Source organism: Pleurodeles waltl, chromosome 6 (genome assembly GCF_031143425.1).
Source record: "Pleurodeles waltl isolate 20211129_DDA chromosome 6, aPleWal1.hap1.20221129, whole genome shotgun sequence".
NCBI classification, from domain to species: Eukaryota; Metazoa; Chordata; class Amphibia; order Caudata; family Salamandridae; genus Pleurodeles; species Pleurodeles waltl.
In genome coordinates, this window is record NC_090445.1 from 1,567,814,357 (window position 1) to 1,567,831,259 (window position 16,903).

The 16,903-nt window shown below is 46.4% G+C and overlaps 1 protein-coding gene across 4 annotated transcripts in view; it reads left to right on the plus strand.

Annotated features, from left to right (window-relative positions):
• Positions 1-16,903, plus strand: part of RGS3 (regulator of G protein signaling 3) — an 805,262-nt gene that overhangs the window by 316,549 nt on the left and 471,810 nt on the right. The window lies entirely within an intron of this gene.

Sequence of the window (16,903 nt, forward strand, 5' to 3'; positions counted from 1 at the left end):
TTAGAGTGAGTACGGCTATTATATTTAAAGATATGGAATGTGTGATATGGTTTAGAGGGACTATGCATGCCTGACCCACTCTCCTTCCTTAGTCGGAATCACTCTTGTGCATTTAGCTGGCCTAAAACTGCTTCTGCTATTCAGTCGATTGTGCGGTAATGCAGGATGTATCCAGCACATGTGGTATGAGGGATTATCTGCGGCTTGGCCACGTGCTGTGTTACTTGTGCTCCTCATAACACTCTTTGATGGGAGGGAGGGGTTGTAGTGATGGAGAGTTAGGTAAGGACACTCAGCATACGAAATGCAGTTCAGTTTATAAACTGAACCCCGGTTGTCGGCTCCTTTCTTAAACCTGAGATTGGTAAAAGCTATATGTTGAAAAACCGTTTTCGATTTTATGAGCCAAGATTTATGATTTATAACTCGTAATGTGTATTTTCTTTGCAAAACTACCTTAGTGATGAGACGAGAGCACACCTAAACGTGCACTGTAAAATAAATATATAAATTCCCCGTTCTAATATCCACACAGCATACAGGCTCTACGGTTCTTGTACAGCAGTACACATGGTGTTGAAAATCTGGTTCATTCTGCTGTTCTGGAGAGTTCTCACTGCAGACTTTGAAGACCAGCCCTCGTAGGACACACTCTTTGGGAGGCTTTTTGGTGGGCTTGAGTGACCAGCATCGGCAAAAACTGTATGTTGATTTTTTTCCCTGGTTCCGGTCTCCCCACTGTAACAATACCAATGTGAAACGTAGACGTGGGAATGCTTTCATGTGTATACTAGAAAAAGAGTGCTGCACTACTTTGCTGGACTCCCGCAGTCTTGATTTTTCACACGCCAGGGCTTCATCTGTGACTAATTGGAATGAAAAGGGGGGGGGGGGGGGGGGGGGGAGGGACTGGGGTGGGGACTGCATCGGAATACTCGCGATGGAAGATGCAGGGATTTCGTGTGTAAACATGCAGAAGAGGGAGAAATGTTGTGTGGGAGAGACCTTTAAATTCCACAGAGGCGTTGCTTCATTACAGTAGGAGAAACCATAACAGTCCAAGTACCTTTTTGATATAAACGGAGCAGTGACATATGCCAATGACGTTTAAATACATCATGGATATACATGTAGTTAAGAGGATGAACATACTTTGTCAGAGTTGTCGCTCTAGGACACAATGTTCTGGCATAACACATATTGGGGAGGACCAGGAGTGACTAAGACTGTTAATTTCATTGTAAAGTATGGCATTATAGAAACCCAATTTCCAGTGGTAGTAGTAGAGGCAGAATGCATAACAAACATCCTTAAACAGATTAATGAAGACAGTCATATTGTTTCTGAGCTAGTGAAAAGAATATGCAAAGCTTCATTCAGACTCGAACAGCACAAGCAACATGGCTTTTTGAATGCAAATAATCACCACTTCACACGTGGCAGGAGCAATACAAGCTTCCCTGTATGCATACAGAACACATGCTGCATATGAAGTAAAGCAAAGGGGAGGCTGTGTTATTCCTGTACAGTGTATCTCCAGATCACCAGCAGGGGTTCATCTTGAGCACTGTGTACAGTTCAAAAGCGCTCTTCTAAAATGTCTTCTACGTACCAGTGTTTTACTTTGAGTATTTTGACTGGCTTGCAGGCCACCCTTTGGATATGCTGTCCCAGTTTTGAACCCTCATCTTGTGGGACTGTACTAGAGAATTGCTCATACTCATAGAGCAAACTCTGCAATATTTTGAGCCAATTTGGTGGCCACACTATTAGGTATGACTAAACAGACAACTGCAGCTATGTTCCAAGTCTTTTCTCTAGACTTAAAAAAAAATAAAATAAGAACAGTGGAGCTCTGGGTCTCACCACTTGAAGTAGTTCACTCTTGCATCCTATTTTTGGCGGTTAGATGCGTTATTCTGTCTTTCTGAAAGAGACTTCGAACAGTTGATTCCTTACCTTAGAATATTCCCCCAGGCATCAGACTCGATCCGTAAAATCTTAAGCAGTATCTCTGTATGCCAAGAGGTGGCACAGATGGGCCTCCACTGTCATCCGCACCAGATGTGACGTGTGGTGGCTATTTAGCACCTAGCCACAGATTCCATACCTTAGAATATTCCCTAGAGCTGTTTTTGGGACCATTCATCTTCTAAGTTGAAGTCGTCAGGTAAGTCCAAAAAGAAAAGAAAGAGTAATCGAAGTGTCACTCAACTTCGCAGCGGCCTTTCAAGTCCCAGAAGGAGCGCAAGGTTGTCCCCATGCTGTAGACCCTACTCCTGTGGAGCCAGTGCCAACTCCTGCTCCACACCCAGCCAAAAGTGCTGGAGCCCAGCTTTAGGAAGTCTTGAGTCCATGGCCTGTATCTTTGGGTAACTGACCTCCTCTGTAGCACCATTGGGCCTCAAAGAGTCAAGAGGTGTCACTCCCAGATTACTATTGTGGGCCCTCCTCTGAGACCGGCAGGACCCAATGGGTTCCCCTGCATGTTGATACAAACTTCAGTCTTGAGCCCTGTTTCAGCTCTGGTGTGCTCACAAAGTCTTGGTCCCGCAACGCCGGTGCTGTTGGCCCTGACGGTGCATGACGATCGTCCTTTCCCAATCTGAAACTGGGCCGCATTTACCTCATCTAAAGTCAAATCTGGCGCTACTCGTGGCAAGGCTAACTTACAGCTCAGACATACAGAGCCTCTGTTGTTGAGAGAGTTTGTGGAGGACGCTGAATATTGGCTGTTAGAAATGGGGTATTTGGCTGGCAGTCAGGTTACCCCCTGTCCAAGCAAAGACAATCACTCTAGTCAGGGTAAAGGAGAAATACACCTGGTTAACCCACCACTCACCCCTTTGGTAGCTTAGCACGAGCAGGCAGGCTTAACTCCGAAGCAATATGTAAAGTATTTGTACCAACACACAGTAATACAGTGAAACACTACAAAATGGACACCACACCAGTTAAGAAAAATAGGCAATATTTATCTAAAGCAAACAAGACCAAAACAACAAAAATCCAACATACCCAAGTCAAGATATGAATTTTCAAAAGAATAAGAGTCTTACTTCATAGAAAACAATGGAAACGTTGATTCTGTACAAAGAACCTGGTTAGCGTAAAAAACAAAGCCGCATGGGCGAGTGTGCATCGAAAAGTCAGCGATGCGTTGATTCCTTCCTCGCTAGGGAAGCCGTGTGTTGTTTCTACTCTGGTCGGGACGGAGATGCGTTTTTTCTCCCTCGCAAGAGAGTGATGCGTTGATTTCCAGACGAGGCACCTCGGATCCACGCAGAGTCGGGTGACTTTGATGCCTAGGGATGATGCATGGAAAATCCAGTCGCACAGTGTTAGAAAACTGTTCTGCGTGGGGTTTGCATCGGTATGAGCAGCTTCAAGCAGATGTTGTGTGTCATTTCTCCAGCCGCGATGCAGGTGGAGCGTCGATTTTAGCCACAAAGCCGGTGGCATGTCGTTTATCAGCTGCGTTGCAGATGGTGCATTGAAAATGTCCCTGTACTGCGTTTTGTGCGTGGATTTTCAGCTCTTGTTCTGCCAGCTTCACCTTTCAAGGGCCCAGGAACTAGACGGGGCACCACTTGGCAGGGCAGGAGTCTCGGCAGAGAGTCCAGGTGCTGGCAGAGAAAGTCTTTGATGGCCCTGAGACTTCAAAACAGGAGGCAAGCTCAGTTCAAGCCCTTGGAGATTCTTCACAAGCAAAATATACCACAAAGTCCAGTCTTTGTCCCCTTTCATAGGCAGAAGCAGCAACTGCTGGATAGCCCAACAAAGCACAGTTATAGGCAGGGGCAGCACTTCTCCTCAGCTCTTCAGCTCTGCTCCTTGGCAGAGGTTCCTCTTGGTTCCAGAAGTGATCTAATTTTCAAGGTTTTTGAGTCCAATACTAATAACACTTTCTTACTTTGAAGTAGGCATACTTCAAAAAGAAAGTCTCTGTTGGTCACAAGATCCTGTCATGCCTAGGCCAGGCCCCAGACACACAGCAGGGGTTGGAGACTACATTGTGAGAGGGCAGGCACAGCCCATTCAGGTGCAAGTGACCACTCCTCCCTCCACTCTAGCACAGATGACTCATCTGGATATGCAGTCTACACCCAAGCTCCCTTTGTCTCACTGCCTAGAGGGGATTCAGAAACAGCTCAGCTTTCAAACTGACCCAGACAGGCAATCCACAAATAAGCAGAGTCACAGAATCGTTTAAGCAAGAAAATGGCTACTTTGTAAAAGCAGCATTTTCAAACTAACAATCTAAAAACCAACTTCACTAAAAGATGTATTTTTAAATTCTGAGTTCAGAGACCCCCAAACTCCATATTTCTATCTGATCTCAAAGGGAATCTGCACTTTAATAATATTTAAAGGCAGCCCCCATGTTAACCTATGAGACAGATAGGCCTTGGAACAGTGAGACTGAATGTAGCAGTATTTCACTGTTAGGACATGTAAAACACACCAGTACATGTCCCACCTTCAGCATACACTGCACCCTGCTCATGGGGCTACCAAGGGCCTACCTTAGGAGTGCCATGCGTGTATGAAAAGTATAAGGTTTAGGCCTGACAGGTGGGTACACTTGCCAAGTCCAATTGGCAGTTTAAAACGGCACACAGACACTGCAGTGGCAGGTCCGAGCCATGTTTACAGGGCTATTAATGTGGGTGGCACAACCAGCATTTGATTTACAGGCCGTGTGCACCTCTAGTACATTTTACTAGGGACTTACTAGTAAATCAAACATGCCAATCATGGATAAGGCAATTGCACATACATTTTACATAGGAGCACTTTCACTTTAGCACCAGTGAGCAGTGGTAAAGTGCTCAGAGAATCAGAAACAGCAAAAACAGAGTCCAGCACACATCAACAACCTGGGAAGCAGAGGCAAAAAGTTAGGAGAGACCATGCCAAGGATGCAAAGTCTAACATGGGCCTTTGGCTCTACTGACAATCTCGCCCAATCCTTACTGGAGGAGAACTGGTACGAGGAGCTGAGGGATGCCAGTGGGCCAGACACCTTGCCAGACCCTGATTTAGTCTCCCCTTCTGGCCCAGCTACTGAAGAGTGCATCATTGTAATGGTTATGAGTAGGGCTGCTGATGTCTTTGATCTCTATCAGCGAAGGTTAAGACGCTCTCCAGTGCAGAACCCAGGCTTCCTTTTAACGATGACCATACGGACGTCCTCTGGCGGTCCTGGTTCAAGTTCTGTTCATAGGTCCCTGTCAACTGTCAGGTTGCATGTTGCCACTGTACCACACTAGGGGATCCCACATTCCACATGCAGCACCTCGCCTTGAGAGTTTGGTAGTGTAAACTTCGATGGCCAGAGTCAACCCACAGTTATTCCCTGCTACTATTTCTGATAGGTAACCCAAATGGGTGGAGACCTTTGGGAAGATCATCTTCTCCACTTGCTTGACTTTTGCAGTCAGTTGATACTGTTTGCCTTCTGGACTGATATTCCCATGCCCAGTGAGACTTGGTGGCACAGGTGCTGCCCATGGTCCTGGCAGAGACTCTGGCTGTTGTTGCACAATCCATGCTTGGCAGTCAGGATGCTGCAAAATTAACCATCTGGTGTGGATTGGGTACCACAGACTCCCTTGGCATATGCAATGGGTTCTATGGTGATCCTTAGGCACCACACTTAGTTGCAGTCCACAGGCTTTTCGGGGGGATGTCCAGGTGAGCCTCATGGATATGTCCTTTGGTGGTTCTCGCCTGTTTGGTGATAAGGCTGATGCAGGACTGGAGCGCTCTAAGGATAAGCAGGGTCATGGCTCACTCCCTAGGATTTCCAATGCTCTGCGTCTGCCTCACTCCTCCTTTCTCTCCGTCCATGGCTACAGCAGGGGAATGCAGACCCACCAATAACTACTATACCCATCCATCCAGCCTTTTTGTGACCATGACCCACTGAGCTTGTGGCCCACAGGGACACCGTAATGCCCAGTCCACCCTAGCCCCCTACTGCCACCAACCCCAAACCTCTTTAGTGTGTGCCCTCCTTGGCACACCAACATACGGTTGGAGGTAAGATCTTACAGGCTCACAGACAATACCTGTGGTTCACGGTGGGCTCAGAGCCTTCCCAATTATCTGTGCTTCCTTTTTGGCCTTACCAGTGTGGCTTGGTGTTTTACAAAAGTGATGGTGGTTGCTGTTCATCTACGGAGGTCTTGGTCTTCTACCTAACCATTGGCTACAGAAGGCAGGCTTGCCCCAGGCAGTCATCACCCACCTCCTGATTATGCAGAAACTTCTGCAGTCATTGGGGGTTTTTAAGATCAACATGCGGAAGTCACTCTTGACTCCTTCTCAAACTCTCCCTTTCTTCAGGACCATTCTGAACACAGTTTGCTGCCTACCCTCAGGCACGGACAGTCCAGGACCTTTGGGCTTTGGGCTATGGTCCAGATGTTTGAACTGCAGTCCTGGATCTCAGTGAAACTCAGGCTGCAGGGTCTGATGCGCTCCCTCTGTACTGCTGGTGAAGCACACCAGGTGGCTCACCCAGGCTCTGAAGCGGGATCTGAAGCCTCAATGGCTCAGCATCAGGGGAGTCTCTCCGATTCTGTCTAGATTTCAAGAGAGACTGCAAAAGATCTATAATGGTGGTTACTGGACCATGATATGGTCAGTGGCAGACCACTCTCCTTTCCCCTCCTGCAACAGACAGTGGTAACCAATGTCTCGCTTTTGGGATAGGGTGGCCACCTGAGAGAGGTGGAAATCAGAAGAGTCAGGTCTCTGACAGAGGTCCGGATCCATTGGATCGGTATATGTTTGAGCAGTACTCCTGCATGTCGGTAGCTCTTGCCGTTTGGCTCTTTGTTGATGTCGTCTGTGCCGGAAATTACCTTCATAGTGCCTATATCTGTTCTTTTCCTTTTGTGCCAGTCCATACTGATCTGGAGAGAGCCACCACCAGTCACTTGTAACTGACTTTTTTTCTCTGCTTTTGTCGAGGCCTAGTTAAAATTTTTGTCTCCTTGTGTGTTAGGAAATTCTCCTAAGAAGCCAACAGGCTTTAAACCATGTGGTGCCTGTCACAGGCAGATGTGTTGCATATGGTGCTTGGAGCAGGACCACAACTCCAAGGCCTGTGAGGACTGCTGCACCATGAATCCCAAAGCACTGAATGTCCCTGAAGCTCCTTCACTGCCTGATGTCGGACAACTCCTCAACGCTCTTGTTCCCGGATGCATGGAAGGACTCTCACAGAGTCTCGATCCAAGTCACGGGGCTAAGTCCCACAAGAGAAAGAATAGCAGGAATATGAAAACGTATTCGACTTCTCTGCGCTGTCCAAGTCATTGGACCTGGAACAGGAGCATTGGCACTCTAGGCCTTGCTCCGCAGAGGAGCTTTTGCCAGGGTCTGCTCTGTTCCCCCTCAACGTTTCTGAATCAGGAGCGACCCCCACCCAACTCAAGGAGTTCGACGAGGCCATGCACCTCATATTTGGGCAGCCTAACCACTCTAGAGTGCTTTGGGACTCAGGGGTTCGAGTTAGGTCCATAATGGTTCTCTACCAGTGGGTTTTCTCTTGGCACCAGTAAGACCCATTGGATCCTGTGCTGGATCCAAAGTGGCACTGCCCATGAGCCCGCAACCTTCCTCGAAGTCTGCTCCTGTACCATTGTTCCTGGCGCCATTCAAGGGCAGCGCAGGCTGCATCGTCATACATGATTCCAATACAGTGCCAGATGAGCATCATCCGACACCAGTGTTGACACAGAACCATGCCCTTTGTATCAGAGCAAGTGCCTTTTTCCTTTGACAGGCTTGGAGAAGGTGGCGACAGAGGGGTTTGAAGACCCTTAGGCTTATCATATTCCCCTTGATGAACCAGAGGATAACTGATAATGGGAACTAGCATATGCCAGTGGTGTGGACACCTCACCAGACACTGGCCTGGTCTCTCCCTCGACCGTGGCTATGGAGGAAGGTGCCTCATTTGCAGTGGTGGTGTGGAGGACAGCTGAGGTTTTGGACATTCAGTTGCCCACAGTGGTAGTCAAGATGGATGTCTTGACAGCAGTGCTTCAGCCCAAAGTTTCCCCCACCAAACCATTACTCCCATTTAATAAAGCCCTTATGGACGTCCTTATTGGGGCCTGGTCCAAGTCTGCACAGTGGCTTCTCTGCACAGAACAATTGCCCACTGCCATTGCCCTGCTCCTGGGACCCCAGTTTCCTCACCCAGCACCCCACCCCGGAGAGCTTGGTGGTCCAGCCCTTCATTTTGAGAATCAGTCCTGGTGCGTTCCCCTTCAGTCCACCGGATAGGAAATTCAAAAGGTTGGATATCTTTGGTAAGAGGATTTTCTCATCCATCAGCCTAACACTGTAGTCGATTAACACTGCATGCTTTTTGGGCCTATACACCCACATTGTATGGGATTCGGTGGCAGAAGTGCTGCCCATTGTCTTGAAGGAGGCTCGAGCCATACTTTCCCAAGCTGTTGCTGGCTGATGGGTGTGATGCAGCAAAGTTCACCATCAGATGTGGACTTGACACAACGGACTCGCTGGGCAGAATGATTTCATAGTCAGTGTCCCTGAGGCAGCACACCTTTCTGGGAACCACTGGCTGTTCAGGGGATGTCCAAGCTTCATTTATGGACATTCCCTTTGATGGCTCTCGCCTCATTGGTGAGCAGGTGGACTCTGCAATGGAGCGCTTTAAGGACAGCTGAGCTACATCCAGGTCCTTGGGCCTATCCTTTGCCCAACGCCAACCTTAGCCTGCCCTTCCCTGTATCTGTGGCCTGCCACCAAGGCCAACAGGCTTCCCATCCTGTTTGTGGCCACTGACGCAATTCCAACAGACCATGTAGGACCACCAGACAGCGATCGGATCTACCCTGGGACTGGATGGTAGCGTTGGACCTACAGGATGCATACTTGAACATCCCCATCCTGCCCACCCACAGGCGCTATCTGCAGTTCATTGAGGGCCAAGAGTACTCTGTTTACAGTGCTCCTCTTTAGCCTCGCTAGTGCCATGGGTGTTCACCAAAGTGATAGCAGTGGTTGCAACACAGCTATAGTGATCTTGTCCCAGGCAGTAATCTACCACCGCCAGACTAAGTCAGACCTGCATTCTGTGGGATTCAAAATCAGTGTACCAGAGTCACACTTAACTACCTCTCAGATGCTCCCTTTCATCAGGGCTGTTATGGACGTAGTGCAGTTTGGGCCTGTCCTCCCGAATGGCGAGTACAGGGTATTCAGGGTATGAAACAGATGTTTCAGTCTCTATACTGGATTTTGGTGAGACTGACTCTGAGGCTGTTGTGACTCATGGCCTCCTGCATCTTTATTGTGACACATAGCTGCTGGCATTGGAGCGTTCTACAGTATTTGGGTCAGATAGAGAACCTCTCTCATGTCCCCAACCAGAGCCGACAGTAGTGACAACTTTGTGGGAGAGGCAGAGATCAGAGGGCTCTGGTCTCCGGTGGAGTCTGGGCTTCACATCAACCTGTTGAGGCTCTGGGCGATCCAGTTGGCATTCAAAGCCTTTTTTTTTCGACCAGGGGAAGGCTAATGCAGGTGTTCAAGGATAACACCACCATGGGGTATTGCAACAAGCAGGGACAGGTAGGGTAATGGGCCTTTAGTCAAGAGTCCCTGCACCTCTCGACATGCCTGAAATTTCAGAGTGTTTCCATGATGGTTCAAACCTGACAAGCCCCCTGAACACCAGGGCAGACAAACTCGGCCATCGATGCTCAGGGGACCACGATTGGCGTCTCCATCTGGCGGTGGTGCATGGTCTCTTTCAAGAGTACAAAAGAGCCTTGGTTAGATCAGTTTGCCTCCGCAGGGAACGCACAATATCAGCAGTATTGTGCATTGAAGTTTCTAAGGTGGCAATCGCTCAGCTACACTTTTCTTCTTGAGTGGAACTTGGGCATCCTGTGTGCCTTTCCGTCCATGCCACTTCTGCCCAGAGTTCTGAAGAAGATCAAGAACGACTGGGCCCAAGTATTCCTTGTAGCTCCAGAATGGGCACGAAGGATCTGGCATCCCAAGCTACTGGGCATGGCCATTGATCCTCTGGTCAGACTGCCCCTTTGGGAGAATGTTCCGTTGCAGCAGCAGGGAAAGGTTGTCCACCTTAACCTGTCCACACTTTGCCTTCTTGCGTGGAGATTGAGCAGCGACAGTTGACAGCTTTCGACCTTCTGCCTGAACTCTGTAATATAATCTTGGCACCGCAGAGAACGCGCATTGTCAATAATTCTGTGCACTGGAGTTTCCAAGGCGGTACTCACTCTGAGACATTTTTCGTCTTGAGTTGCAGTCTGGCCTCTTGTACACCTTTCTGCTGATAATACTCCTGCACGAGTTCTCAAGAAGATCAGGCACGACCAAGCCCAAGCCATTCTTTTGACTCTGAGTTGGACACTGAGAGTCTAGTATCCCGGGCACCTGATGACCATTGGTCCTCTGTTCAGTCTGCCCCTTCAGTACGATCTTCTGTCTCAGCAACAGGGCAGGGTTCTACACCCGAACCTGCGCATGTTCCGTGCTCATGCTTGCCAATTGAGTGGCGGCAGTTCCAGCTTTCAATCTTCCTCCCGTAGTCTGTGATTTAGGAGGCAAGCGTTCCTCCACCAAGACTGTATACACCTGCTTTTGAGACTTGTGGCATGGTGCGCTTCCAAGGATATCGGTCCTCTTTCTGCTCCCTTATCCCAAGGTCTTTAGCTTATCCTTTTCCTGGCCCAGCAGGACTCTGCTCTGTGCACTGTTAAAGGTTATTTGTCTGCCATTTCGGCATGCTTTTGGTTGCTAGACCAACATTCCTTGTTCAAATCACCTTTTGTGACTAGATTCCTCAAAGACCTTCAACACATGGCTTCTTCCCGGCCCTTCATCATACCCCAGTGGGATCTTAATTTTGTCCTCACTTTTCTTATATGCGCCCCGTTCGATCAGTTGCACAACTGTCCACTTTGCATGCTTACCATCAAGGTGGCTTTTCAAATGGCCGTAACATGGGCCAGGAAGGTCTGTGAACTGCAGGCACACTATGTGCACCCTCCACCCACCCCCTTTTACCCAGACAAGCTGATACTGCCAACATGTGCTTCACTTCTCCTGACTGTAGTGACACCTTTTCATGTACGTCAAAACATCACCTTGCCTACCCTCTTTGCTCTGGCTCACCATTCTAAAGAAGAGGAGAGACTCCATCTTCTAGACCCGAAAATAACATTGCTGTACCTTATCTAGCTTGCACAGGAAAGTTCCACGTGGATAATCAAAGTTTTGTGAGTTATGTTGATGCTAAGAAAGGGAAGGCCGTGATGAGGAGGACCTTCTCACGATGGCTAGTACTCTGCATAAAGATCTGCACTGTCCAAAAAGCAACCCACTAATGGCCTGTGTGCTCATTCTACCAGAGACAATGCTGCAACCACTGCATTAGCTCATGGATTCCCTGTCCTAGGCATTTGTAAAGCAGCAACTTGGGCATCTTTGCACATATTCTCCAAACATTACTGTCTGGATGGTCAGGTCCAATGTGATGGGCACTTTGCCTGACCAGTCCTACTGAACTTTTTTATTTAATCTGTGTCTCAGACCCACATTTAGTGAGGTATTGCTTGGGTAGATATATTCTAAGGTAAGGAATCTGCAGCTGGACGTCTAATCAGATGAACAAGTTACTTATCTTCGGTACTGTCTTATCTGGTAGAGACTCTATCTAGCCACAGATTCCTTACCAACCCTCCCATCCTCCCTGCTCTTCAAACTGATTTCAGAGGGTCACCATTCTAATGGCCTTAGCAATACACACCATTGTGTTGGCATTCTTTGTGTCTTTACGCTTCTGGGTTGGCGCCTATGTAGGCACCAATCATGTAACTTCTGGAGCAGATGGCGGTGATACGGAGTTAAAGAATGGCATCTACTGGCTTGTAGGTGTACTGCTCGAAAATGTCCAGATCTAGTCTGACACCTGGGGAATAGTCTAATGTAAGGAATCTGCATCTAGATAGTCTCTGTCAGATAAAACGGTACTGAAGGTAAGTAACTTGTTCTTTTTGAACAGGAACATAAATGTCTTTTTAACTGAACCAAATCCCCCAGTAAGTCAGTACTTTAAAAAAGACTACATGGGTCTGATTCTTTCTACTTTACTAGTATGAGCGGAAAGCTAAACCTAAGTCACAGTCCATCCAAAGGACCCTTTTTCCTCTGTTTCCGGTTGACTGCTACATGCCATCTGCCACATCATCCTCATCACATATCGGTTGAGTACAAAATATCACTTTTAGAAATAAATCAAGCAATACAAATTTTGAAAACCAAAACAAGAAAAACTAGCATTTGCAATGCAGTTTAGAGCTATTATCGTTGTAAAGGCCTAACCAGACTTTTATTGCTGTATCAAATGAAAATGAAAAGTAATTCAGTTTTACATAAGTGAGCTGATTTAAAGTGCCACACCATGAGCGTGAAGGAGCACACAAAATGAAACAGAAGTTCACTTGCAGTCAAACGTATTGGCAAATGTGCTGCAAGATCGCGCAGCATAGGAAATAAAAAGTAGTCCAAAAATCATGCTGAAAACATGGAGCCTCCTATATTTTCAGTAGTTGGCCGGTGTGCTCGAGGCAGGCTAAACACTGGAAAAAGCATGATGTATGCATGCCTTTCACAAAGGAAATCAAGCGATTTTTAAAAGGCAAGCCCATGAACCAACGAAACTGATGGGCGTGCGTGGTTAAAAGCCCACAGAGAGATTACAGCAGGCTAGTGCTGCGCACTCGACCCTGAAAAATAATCTTTATCGATTTAGCCATTTTGCAGCCTCATCGAAACCTGAATTGAGTGGCCTCCACCCCCTTCAGGTATGTTACATTGACGTTGGTGTATTTTTGTGGCCATTTTTGCACCTGTTAATTGATGCAAGTGGTTTTGCATCGGTTACTGTATGCAGACCACCATACAAAATGGCACCGATGTAAATGGTGTAATCCGTGCTGTAGAGAGATATATTGTGCTGCCTTGGTATTGTATAGCATTTTTTCCCAGGCAGTGTTCCTGACCCCCTCGGTTAGAACATTAAAAATGTTGATTGCACACCAAAGGCACATTTTATCAAATGTCTACTATTACCAGCGATTATCAACCAAACTAGAATAGGTTGTCGTGCACGGAAGGCTGAGATCGTTCAGTTCATTGTGCTAAAGGCTGTCTATGATCCCCGTTTGAACTTTCCTTGACCGCACTGGGGACTCAGCCCATCATGTGGTAACTCTGCGTGTGTCTTGTGTGTTCAGCATTCGCGGGGAAATGCTTTGACCATCTGTTTTTAATGCATGTATAATTATACTGGGTCCGATTCATAAGTAAGGTCATACAGCTTAATTCCCAGTTTACAAATGATTTTTCCTAGCATAAGCTATACGTTGAAGAGGGAAAAGTGCAATTTACGCTTGATTTAAGTTATAGTTTACTTTTGAAGGAGTAAGAATGGACACACGTCTCTGACGTAATCATGTGTTCTATTCCTACGTGTGCTTATATTCTTACTCGTAAATTTTAGCTTAGGGTACAATTGTGGGCGTTCCTAGAGAAGCGCTAAAGGAGCTGCCATTGTAATCCTACTGAGATGTGAGCACACACGAAGGCGTAATTCGGCAGACATTAACACAACTTTTTTTTATGCAGTGCGGTGCCTCACTTTTTTGAATCACTAACTGAAAGCTCAGGTGTAAATACTGTAGAAAATGTCGAAAAGTGCATCAGTGATTCAATATTTAAGGGGGGCGAGGATGAGGAGGGTGGCTGAAGGAAGAGAATGCCAGGGAAACATTTTTCAACTTTTGTTTTCCTTCAAGTACATATTTAAAGACGGTTGGTGAATCAAGCATGTGAATTTGTCCTTCAGTGCGTTACATTTATGCCAGTCCTTCAGAAAGTCCAATGTTACACCCTCTTCGGTGGTGGTAACACGTGGTGAGAGGTAGTCCCAAATTATTTCTTGATAAGATTTCTTGATATTTTTGCACATCTGGCCCTTAGAGAGTATAATACATCTTCTGGTATCTTAGTTTGATGATATTCTGAGAATTCACGAAAGCGAAACAAGCTTAAATCAGAAGACTTTGATTGTTATAGCTTTCTTGGAATAAATCTGTTCCCCATTTTTGTACCAGATTTTCCACTGTCGAAAAAGCACGAAGTGTAAGAGGGTTCGTTTTAATTGTGATTCATTTTCCTACTCCGTTTTTTCAACGGAGTACCATGATTCCAGTGCTTTAAAGAAGCCGGTACTGTTCGGTACGGAGTACCGGTACTTTTTATTTTATTTTTTAGAGTGAGAGTACCTGCACTTCTCAAGAAAAACGTAATACCTTTAATTGGAGAGTACCGGCGATTCTCAGAAATAAGTGCATACTCTGGTACATAGTACCTGCATTTCTATTTTTCCATTTCAAGCACTGGTGAAATCCCTTCCTCTTTGCCCCATACACTTTGGGGTGATCTTTCCATCCGATAAGTTCATGTAGCCCAAAAGTTGTTGCTGTAAATGTACATGTTTGTAGGGTTGGAAGCTACCTAGTGCCCCGAAGCTCACAAAATTGAGAATTCCAAAAACTTGGCTTGACTATTCCTCCCTGTATCACTCTTTTTTAAGGTCAAGCACAGCAGCGAAGTGTTGATGTGTATCTGGGCTTTTAACCATGCCCACTGCTATCACTCGTTTGTGGGCTTGCCTTTCAAAAATCCTTCCTTTTCGTTGGTAAATGCATTTGTTTGTCCCTCCTAAGGGCGGTTTTGTTACCGTCCTGGGACCGACTCTGTTACATGGATAATTGCACGTTTGCCGATAACTATGACTGCAAGCGAACTTCTTTTTCATTTTGTGTCTCCTTCACACTCACGGCGGCACTTTGAATTGGCTCGTTTTCCTTTTGCTGCCCCCGAATACTGAACTTGCTATGACTACAGTAAATGAAGTTTGTATTTTTAAAATTAAACTAAAAGCACCCCCAAAAGCCAACTTGAATTTTGGAAATCAAGTACTAAAATCAGGACCCACTTTATTACGACTACAAGCAATACTGGTTTATGTTTGCAACTTGGGAACTTTTTGCACCCTGTTTCATGCACAGGATGATGCTACACTCTGTAGTCACACATTTGCAACACATTGTCTCAGCCTCATGCGCAATGCCAAAACATACACCTCAATGGTTATACCTCAGCTAACACGATATCTGACCTTGCACAACAAATTTAATAACCGTTTGGCCAACCAACAAGAAGCAGAAAGCAGTTTGAGGCTTACCAAGGGACAGGTACGACCTAAGGTATATGACCGCACAGGACCTGGATTGGCAAAAATGTTTGTGAATTATTCTCAATAATGTGTGTTTATGTAGTGCATTCTACACAAAGAATTGTTTCCAGGCAATTAAATGGTTATTCTTATTAGGCTTGTCTTAACACTACATATTAACCTTCTTCCTCCCTTCTCTTGGAACATAACGTATAGCACATTGCGGCCCACAGCACTTTTTCACGACACAAACATTTTTCTTCCTGATTCGAATCCTGTAGGTTTTTTTGGGGCACTGAAGTGTTGATTTCATAAGTACACCAATGGTAGGCATACAGTTCTCGACATTACTTGATTGCCGTGAATTTGGTACATAGATTTGTAATTTGAGTGAATCTCATTAAACACGGTCACCATGATCTGCTTTTATTGAAACACAGTATTTTCTGGCAAGCCTGCTTAAGGCAAGTGCGCCTGTGCACTTATTGACATTTTCACTGTAAGCTGTTGCCTTTTTATTACTTGACACTTGTATCATATTAACACGCTGAGCTCGTTCAGAGTGAATTATTGCATTTTGAATTTTATCCCGATTATACTCATTATCTAGTCATTCTGATATAGACTCCTACCTGCAGATTCTTCTATTCAAAATTCCCTAGTAGTTAGACTGGATCAGGAAACTTTTCAGCAGTACTTCAGCGCACCAGTAGGTGGTGCTGTGTGGCTCTGCACTGAAGCAGTTATGCTCTGGAAATGTCACGAATAGCCTATATAGGTGACACTTTCTTGTGCTGATGTCAGTTCCTTTCTTTCTTTCCACGCCACCTGACCTGGATCGGAGCACTCTCTCTCTCAATTCTGTGATTCTCACCTCAATAATGTTTGTCCAAATTTCATTTTGCAAGGGAATGTAACCCCCACAAATGACAGATTTTAACCTCTTAGGGAATGTCGGAATTAAATGTCTGGGACACAGCCCCATCAGGTGTTGCTGGGGTAGAGTCATGACTCTAAGGCCTGCAGTGACTACGTGACGATGAACTTGAAATCTGACTCAGACAACAAGCTTTACATTGTGAAGCAAAGAAAACTCTGCAACAAGACAGGTCATAGCCAGACTCGAAGACAAAGGTGGGTTCAGCCGCCTTCTCTTTCCAGAAATTGCCGAAAACACCCCAGAGGTTGGTCTCTGTCGAGATGTAGCTCTTTGGGCAATTAAGAAACATAAAAAATTGCAGCAGGCCTTTACTCCCTTTTGCAATCACCTAAGAGGCGTAGGGCAGCACCATGGGTCTGTGAGTCACTTGACTTCGAGGTATGTCCCGCAAGAGGTTCAAGCACATCAAGTTTTATGGGGTTGTCTGCCACTCCAGAACAGATCAACGAGTTCGGCAAGGCCATGATCTGACTCTTCGCATCCTTGCGGACTCCCCCTGGTGCTCCTGGAGGCCCAAGGAATTGAGGGGCCTTGCATCTGAGATGCTGCCAGTAGGTTCCCCCGCAATACTAGTTTGACCCCTTGAGCCCATCGTGACTCAGCTGCGATCCTGACCCTTCCTCCGGTGCCCCAGTCCA